The sequence below is a fragment of the Anolis carolinensis genome, chromosome 1 (assembly GCF_035594765.1).
Source record: "Anolis carolinensis isolate JA03-04 chromosome 1, rAnoCar3.1.pri, whole genome shotgun sequence".
In the NCBI taxonomy this organism is placed as follows: Eukaryota; Metazoa; Chordata; class Lepidosauria; order Squamata; family Dactyloidae; genus Anolis; species Anolis carolinensis.
Window position 1 is genome coordinate 334,590,893 of NC_085841.1, and position 7,673 is coordinate 334,598,565.

Here is a 7,673-nt window from a genome sequence, read left to right on the forward strand (position 1 = left end):
CAATGTTAATAATGATCTATATATATAAAAGAGTGATGGCATCACGGCAATTCACAAAACAACAAAAGTACAGGCCCCCCAACCTCAAAATTTGACAACACAACCCACCATCCACGCCTCAAGGTTGATACAACAAAAAGAAAAGAAAAATAAAGTCCTAATTAGAGGGAGAGCAATAATTTTTTTTTATCCAATTGCTGCCAGTTTAGAGGGCTAATCTCTGCCCACTTGGTTGCCTAGCAACCAAGGGACAGCCAGGTTTCAGTTAGGGGACAGGCAGATTTAGGCCTCACTTAGACTTCTTCCACAGATTATCTAATTTGCACTGGATTATATGGCAGTGTAGACTCAAGGCCCTTCCACACAGCTATATAACCCAGTTATAATCTTATATTATCTGCTTTGCACTGGATTATCTTGACTCCACACTGCCATATAATCCACTTCAGTGTGCATTTTATACAGCTGTGAAGAAGGGGCCTCATATAATCCAGTTCTGAGCAGATAATATAAGATTAGAAATATACAGTAGAGTCTCACTTATCCAACGTAAACAGGCCGGCAGGATAAGTGAATATGTTGGATAATAAGAAGGGATTCAGGAAAAGCCAATTAAACATCAAATTAGGTAATCGTTATACAAATTAAGCACCAAAACATCATATTATACAACAAATTTGACAGAAAGGGTAGTTCCATGCGCAGTAATGCTATGTAGTATTTACAGTAGAGTCTCACTTATCCAACACTCGCTTATCCAACGTTCTGGATTATCCAACGCATTTTTGTAGTCAATGCTTTCAATATATCGTGATATTTTGGTGCTAAATTCATAAATACAGTAATTACTATATAGCATTACTGTGTACTGAACTACTTTTTCTGACAAATTTGTTGTCTAACATGATGTTTTGGTGCTTAATTTGTAAAATCATAACTTAATTTGATGTTTAATTGGCTTTTCCTTAATTCCTCATTATCCAACATATTCACTTATCCAACGTTCTGCCGGCCCGTTTATGTTGGATAAGTGAGACTCGACTGTACTGTATTTACAAATTTACCACTAAAATATCACAATGAATTTAAAACACTGACTACAAAAACATTGATTATGAAAAGGCAGACTGCGTTGGATAATCCAGAACATTGTATAAGTGAATGTTGGATAAGTGAGATTCTGCTTTAATATGAAATAATTACTGGGATAGAATAATGCAGAACAATATAATCTCTAAAACCAGGACAGTAAATAAACAGGGGAATTCCACACAGGAAACAATCGGGGCCAGCTAACACCTCCCAACAAAGTATTCCCATCATCAAAGTCTGGCAAATCCTGTTTTCTCAGGGTCACAGACAGTAGAAGCACATAAAATATCGCAAACAACACCACTCTGAAAACAAGGGAATTCCAGACAGGAAACAATCAGGGCCAACTAACACCTCCCAACAAAAAATTCACTCAGGGAGGAAACAGCCAGGCTTTAAAGCTGCAAGGCTATTACATCCTAATCATTTTTCCTAATTGCAGCATTCATACTTGCCTCCATCAAACAAAAAAAACCAATCAGAAATATTGTATATTCACAACCTTTAGGAAATAATATCCCCTGATGGCGCAGCGTGTTAAAGCGCTGAGCTGCTGAACTTCTGGACCGAAAGGCCACAGGTTTGAATTGGGGGAGTGGAGAGAGCCCCCACTGTTAGCCCCAGCTTCTGCCAACCCAGAAGTTCGAAAACATGCAAATGTGAGTGCATCAATAGGTACTGCTCCGGCGGGAAGGTAACGCCGCTCCATGTAGTCATCCCACATGACCTTGGAGGAGTCTACGGACAACGCCGGCTCTTCGGCTTAGAAATGGAGATGAGCACCAACCTCCAGAGTCATTGGACACGACTGGACTTAATGTCTGGGGAAAACCTTTACCCTTGACCTTAACTACCACCAATTCCTCAATACTTTATTTCCCATACCACCAGACTTCGCCACAGCAACGCGTGGCTGGGCACAGCTAGTAATAATAATAATAATAATAATAATAATAATAATAATAATAATAATCAAGAGGGTTGGAAGAGACCCCTTGGGCCATTTAGTCCAACCCCCTTCTGCTTTTGTGCACCAAAAGCACAAGCAAAGCACCCCTGACAGATGGCCACCCAGCCTCAATGTTGTTATAATAATAATAATAATAATAATAATAATAATAATAATAAAGAGGGTTGGAAGAGACCCCTTGGGTCATTTAGTCCAATCCCCTTCTGCCTCTGTGCACCAAAAGCACAAGCAAAGCACCCCTGACAGATGGCCACCCAGCCTCAATGTTAATAATAATAATAATTATTATTATTATTATTATTATTATTATGGTTGTAAGAGAAGAAGAGACTCCTTGGGTCATTTAGCCCAACCCCCTTCTGCCCTTGTGCCGTGGGGGCTGGATAAATGGCTTCGATGGGCCGCATCCGGCCCCCGGACCTTAGTTTGGGGACCCCTGGTTTAGGCCATGTTAGCTGCTCCGGGTCCCTTCAGTGAGATGGAGGCGACGTACAAAAATAAAGTTGTTATTATTGTTATTATTAGCATTCAAGCTTCCCAGAGACAGGATATTTCTTTAACCCAAATATTATTATGTTTATTGATGACATATGTATTTCAGAATACTATTCTTGGGTAGTTTTTTGTTTGTTTTTTAAGTACAGTTATGCTGCTATTTGGGCCTATCTCAGATCAGGCCATGCACTAATACAAGATTTCAATCCACCAGCTGGAAATCAACATTCAAGGCCACATACACCCTGTGTTCAGGCAGGGCTTTTTTTTTCAGGGGTCAAGAAGCAAAACCTAGAACACATATTCTATGTAGTCAAATACAAGTCTACAAATTTTAATTTTAAAAAATCAAGTTCAAAATCTGGGTGGTGAAAGGCAAGAGCTTATTCCATCTTGAAAAAACCTAAAAGACCCTCTAACCATCCTAAATTCACTTTGTCAAGGCACCACTTCTGAATGCCTGAGGGAACATGGGCACTTCCCCATCATGTAGAATGCCTTAACTTACGCAAAGGACTTATTCATATCCATACTTTTGGCCTCAAAACCTGACACATAAGTCCCACTATCTGCATATTTTGAGAAATATCAGTACAGTACAATACGTAGTAGGAAAGCTATACATAGTTTGTCCCCCATTACCAATCTTCTCGCCAACAGTCCACTTTTTGTAAGCTTCCAAAGAACTCTGCAAATTGCCAGATCTTTGCAGATCACCAGAGAACGTTCCGCCTTAAAGTTACACAGCATAATATGGCTCTATACAAGAAATGCTAACATCTATCAAGCTATTAGCAGGCATACACTTATGAAACCATTCAATGGCCACAACTTCTCCAACCTACAATCAACAGGAAAAGGAAGTTGAGTCACTGGTATCAGCTTTGGCTCAGATGAATAAGCCAGTAAGTGCTAGCACTGCTGTTTTTATGTCCAGTCTAAAACACTGAGAAAAGTAGATTGAAGTGGAGAAGAATTTATAATACTGCTAGAATCATAGAATCATAGAATAGTAGAGTTAGAAGAGACCTCATGGGCCATCCAGTCCAACCCCCTGCCAAGAAGCAGGAAATCGCATTCAAAGCACCCCCAACAGATGGCCATCCAGCCTCTGCTTAAAAGCCTCCAAAGAAGGAGCCTCCACCACAATCCGGGGGAGGGAGTTCCACTGCCGAACAGCTCTCACAGTGAGGAGTTCTTCCTAATGTTCAGGTGGAATCTCCTTTCCTGTAGTTTGAAGCCATTGTTCTGTGTCCTAGTCTGCAGGGCAGCAGAAAACAAGCTCCCTCCCTCCTCCCTATGACTTCCCCTCACATATTTGTACATGGCTATCATGTTTCCTCTTAGCCTTCTCTTCTGCAGGCTAAACATGCCTAGTTCTTTAAGCCGCTCCTCACAGGGCTTGTTCTCCAGACCCTTGATCATTTTAGTTGCCCTCCTCTGGATGCTTTCCAGCTTGTCAACATCTCCCTTCAATTGCGGTGCCAGAATTGGACACAGTTCTGTGTGTTCTGACCAAAGCAGAATAGAGGGGTAGCATGACTTCCCTGGATCTAGACGCTATACTCCTATTTATGCAGGCCAAAATCCCGTTGGCTTTTTTAGCAGCTGCATCACACTGTTGGCTCATGTTTAACTTGTTGTCCACAAGGACTCCAATATCTTTTTCACACGTACTGCTGTCTAGCCAGGCGTCCCTCATTCTGTATCTTTGCATTCTATTTTTTCTGCCTAAGTGTGAAGTATCTTGCATTTGTCCCTGTTGAACTTCATTTTGTTAGTTTCGGCCCATCTCTCTAATCTGTTAATATTGTTTTGAATTCTGCTCCTGTCTTCTGGAGTGTTGGCTATCCCTCCCAGTTTGCTGTACTAACCCAAGCCATCCCTGGATCTAAATGGAGAAAAATCAAATAAATAATGTTCTACAGTACTCCGACTGTAGTTCAGGTCATACTGTGTCATGATTCAACTATGAACACAACATGCACAAGACTTGTTCCAGAAATGTTACATCTATTGTGTGATCCTATAAGTACAGCCTTCAGTTCCAGCTCAGCTCTTGATGTTATTGTTGTTGTTGTTGTTATTATTATTATTATTATTATTATTATTATTATTATTATTATTATTATTATTATATTTGTCTACACCCCACTTAAAAAATCACCAGTTAAAAACCATTAAAACATATTCAAAGTTTTAAAAGTTTTCAACACAGTTATAGAATGGCAATCATGTGGCAGAGTAAATAATTTGTATGTAATGGCAAACACATTAATACCAAATAATATCCTTTTTAAAATTAAACCAGGGTCAAAAATATCATGGCCAAGCTTAGAAATAAACCTTAAATCTAAAATATTAGTCAAAGGTGGCCACTAGCAACTTTTCAGCTTCCATACAGCTTTTGGAGGATACACAGAAGTAGAAAAGGGAAGTAACAAGGCAACTTCAGTAATACTGTCAGGTCTTTTCACAGCCGGAGAAGAAATCCTACACCAGAAATCTAGTGAACCCAACAATCAATTGATCAAGCTTCATTTGAGCCTATTTCAGTGGTTCTCAACCTGTGGGTCCCCAGATGTTTGGCCTTCAACTCCTAGAAATCCTAACAGCTGGTAAACTGACTGGGATTTCTGGGAGGTGTAGGCCAAAACACCCGGGGACCCACAGGTTGAGAACCACTGGCCTATTAAATCATGTTTTTGCTTCAATTCAAGACTAGAAATAGCCGCCTATAATTTCATATTTTACATTTTCAATAATGATAGAGAACTGTTTCTCACTAACAAGTCAAAAGAAGATTATACTGTCATGAAAGGCAGGTCTAAATGAATGTAAAAATCACAAGTGTATATTTGTTTCACTCGCAATTCAATGCCAGTAAATGCTTAATAGTATTCTTTGTGGGTCTTTAAAAGTTTTCTTTGTGGTAGAAATCTTTCCAACCAGGATTGAATTGCATCTCCAAACAGTTTCGGGATTTGCATTCTAGAAACATCTGGATGGTCACATAATTCCCAATTCTATTTTAAAGCTTCCAAAGGATTCCAGAGAAAGCAATCACTAATAAGACACTTGAAGTCTAGACATACAGTATCCACATGGAAGCCAGCTACAAGGCACATATGAAATAAAATTGTTTCAAAAATGGGCAAAATCTGTGTCCTTTAGGTCTTGACCGGCAGGATATATCTATACTCACTGAAAAGTAATCCCTACTGAGTTCAATGGGGTTGGCTGCCAGTTATATCTGGCATGGGCAAACTTGGGCCCTCCAGGTGCTTAGGACTTCAACTCCCACAATTCCTAACAGCCTACCAGCTGTTAGGAATTGTGGAAGTTGAAGTCCAAAACACCTGGAGGGTCCAAGTTTGCCCATGCCTGAGTTATATATACAACCAATCAATCCTTATTTACAAATTAAATCAGCTAAGCCTTGCCTTCAATTATTGTAGGGATGCAAATTTCTACAAGCAGGTATCCAGGAAACGCAGCAACAGTTAGAGACTCAACCACAATGTCAACAGGAGATTACAATTCCCATGTCTCTATACCATCTACAAATACAGATTGGAGATTAATTATAGCTGTCATCTCAAGAACCTCTAGACAGTTTACCAGCTGTTAGGATTTCTGGGAGTTGAAGGCCAAAACATCTGGGGACCCACAGGTTGAGAACCACTGCTCTAGACTCTCACCAACATTTACTGTTGATTTCTTTCATTTGTATTCCCATATAGTATTTGCATCCGAAAAAGAGTGAAGCGCAGTCCCTACAAGCAGGTATCCAGGAAACGCAGCAACAATTAGAGACTCAACCACAATGTCAACAAGAGATTACAATCCCCATGTCTCTATACCACCTTCAAATACAGATTGGAGAGTTAATTATAGCTGTCATCTCAAGAACCTCTAGACCAGTGGTTCTCAACCTGTGGGTCCCCAGGTGGTTTGGCCTACAACTCCCAAAAATCCCATCCAGCTTCCAAGCTGTTAGAAACTGTGGGCGCTGAAGTCCAAAATACCTGGAGGCCCAAAGGTTGGGAACCATTGCTCTAATTCAAGACTCCCACCCACATTTACCCCGGAGTAAGCCATATAGATTTCTTTCATTCATATTCCCATATTGTATGTGCTGCCTAAAAAGAGTGAAGCACAGTCCCAGGGAAAGGCATTTTAAAACAGTTGGCTGCAAGAAAGGAGAAGAGCCAGTGATGGGAGAAAAACCAGTGGTGAAGTTCAACATCTGACGGGTTCAACTTGGCTTTAGGTACACATTGCAACAGAGGTGCATCTACACCAGGCATGGGCAAACTGGGGCCCTCCAGGTGTTTTGGACCTCAACTCCCACAATTCCTGACAGCCAAGCTTGCCCACGTCTGATCTACACTGTAGAATAAACGCAGTTTGGAACTACTTTAACTGCCATGGCTCAATGCGAAGGAATCCTGGGAGTTATAGCTTTACAAGGTCTTCAGGCTTCTCTGTCGACAAATCGCAGCCATGGCAGATAAAGCGGTGTCATACTGCTCTACTCCTACAGCGTAGACTCACCCGGCTTGTCTCCCAATGAGCCACAGCTAGGACAAGAGGAGTTTAGGAAGTTTGGCCCACCTGACACACCTCCCAGGACACTCAACACGCATCGGCTGCATTCACACGTTGTTGTCCCGAAGCGTGTCTCTCCTAGCACCTCCACTTTTTCCAAAAGACACTCGCGGGCTCCCCGTTCCCGGATCACGGGACCTTCCAAACCGCCCAACAGCCCGCTACTGCCGCCGCCGCTATGGCAACTTGAACTAGCCGCCCTGCCACCGAGAGAGCGGCCTCGCAAGGCGCCAGGGCTCCCCTGACGCTTTGCATACTGGGAATCATAGTTCGTGGCTGGCACATCACAATTGCGACGCGCCCAGTGCGGGACTACACCTCCCGAGAGGCATCGCGGCAAGAGCTCTGGGAGCCGCCTCCCGCATACGACCCCGACCAATGTAGCCCTTCGGGAAGGGTGGCGGCCAGGCTGTGCCTGCTTCTTAAAGATACAGGCGCTAATTCCTGTCGAATTGGATACAGCTTGACATCACTTTCTGCCAGGGCTCAATTCTATGGAATCCTG

The 7,673-nt window shown here is 42.0% G+C and overlaps 1 protein-coding gene across 8 annotated transcripts in view; it reads right to left on the minus strand.

Annotated features, from left to right (window-relative positions):
* cep128 (centrosomal protein 128) overlaps positions 1–7,418 on the minus strand; it is a 284,185-nt gene extending 276,767 nt beyond the window's left edge. For all 8 annotated transcript variants that reach the window (XR_010002021.1, XM_008117882.3, XM_062968036.1 and 5 more), the window contains exon 1: positions 7,175–7,418. The gene's annotated coding sequence lies outside the window, so the exon portion shown is untranslated. The remainder of the gene's footprint in view (positions 1–7,174) is intronic.
* Between the last annotated feature and the right edge of the window lie 255 nt (positions 7,419–7,673).